Below are 1,330 nucleotides of genomic sequence, written 5' to 3' on the forward strand. Positions count from 1 at the left end.
AGTAACCTAAAGTTCACATTGAAAATCATCAGTTCCACATTAAGAGGGGTACAGACTATTCAACTTGGCTACACACTGTCTCTCATCTCTCACTTTTTTTCCAGTTTGTCTAGGTATTGGAGGCCAGTGTTGAATAGCGTGATCATCACCCAATTAAAAAAAAATAAAACATACTTCCTAGTCCCTTAAATATAAAAGGTCATTTTGCTATTAGTACATTACTTGCCCAATACACTTTGGGATGAGGGTTGGCCCTCAGACTCCCTCATGTTGACTATCGTCAACAACAAGAGAAAATGCAGTGCTCAGATCACACATAGACATAAAGGCTCAGAAGGCAAACTAGAATAAAATGGAGCAGCCAAAGTCTAAGCCCTGAATCTTTACATTTCCAGTACTCTCACTTTGCAATCTAGAATGTATACTTTGAATGTCATTCAGAGTTTCCATAGTTTCTTCAAATCTTTAGATGTTGTCCTTCAACAAACCATATGGAATCAGAAACATTTACTCATTTCTTTTACTTCTATTTTCAGGATATAATGTTCACTGCCTCCTTTCTAAAACATGTATGCGGTTGGAGGAAGTATCTTAAATATAAAATAAATATAATTCATCAGAGATGCTTATTTTCTTGAAGCAATGTTTTGAATCATAGACCTACATAAATATATAAGAATTAGAATTCAGAAGATAAACTGAAGTGCTTACAAAGTCAATTTTCAAGAATGTGACCTTCTACATACAAAAATAAGTAGTTTTCCACATGTGAGGAGTACTATAAATGTGGGTGACTTAAAGAACATATGAAATAAGGACACCAGATAAAATGAAGAGATATAAGTACCATAAAAAGTGAACTACCAGAGGTGAAATAAATTCAACATGAAACCATTGTAAAAAGTTTATGGGGAAAAAAAAATGATACCTTCTCTTTCCAAACGGATATGTTTTCTATAAGTTCTTTGTTTTCTTTCTTCTCATTACTAATCCTCTTAGAAATTTTTTGTAAATTAACTAAAAGGAGAGGAAAGTAATAGAAAGTTTATTGAGAAAACTACATAAAATTGAAGTAACCCAAAGCATTTGTAGCAGTCACACATTATCTGTCACTATGAACACAAATTACTTTTTCATTTTACTATTCTGAATTAGAAGAAAGTTTTAGCTAGTGGCAATTCCAATCTAAAAAGTCATATAATAATGAGATTTCAGTTATAATGCTTTTCCTATGTAAAGTGATTTCAAAGATGAGGAAATACAATCTTCACCTCATTACTCTCCAATTAACAGAAGGCGCCATTCTTAGAAAATTGAGCATATTACATAG

At 32.3% G+C, this 1,330-nt stretch overlaps 1 long non-coding RNA gene across 1 annotated transcript in view; it reads right to left on the bottom strand.

The window, feature by feature from the left end:
* The window catches only part of LOC102467728 (uncharacterized), a 2,909-nt gene extending 1,909 nt beyond the window's left edge, over positions 1-1,000 (bottom strand). Inside the window, exon 1 of the long non-coding RNA XR_336771.2 lies at positions 929-1,000. This is a non-coding gene — a long non-coding RNA (uncharacterized LOC102467728). The remainder of the gene's footprint in view (positions 1-928) is intronic.
* Between the last annotated feature and the right edge of the window lie 330 nt (positions 1,001-1,330).

The sequence above is a fragment of the Tupaia chinensis genome, unplaced genomic scaffold (assembly GCF_000334495.1).
Source record: "Tupaia chinensis unplaced genomic scaffold, TupChi_1.0 Scaffold143280_1, whole genome shotgun sequence".
NCBI classification, from domain to species: domain Eukaryota; kingdom Metazoa; phylum Chordata; class Mammalia; order Scandentia; family Tupaiidae; genus Tupaia; species Tupaia belangeri.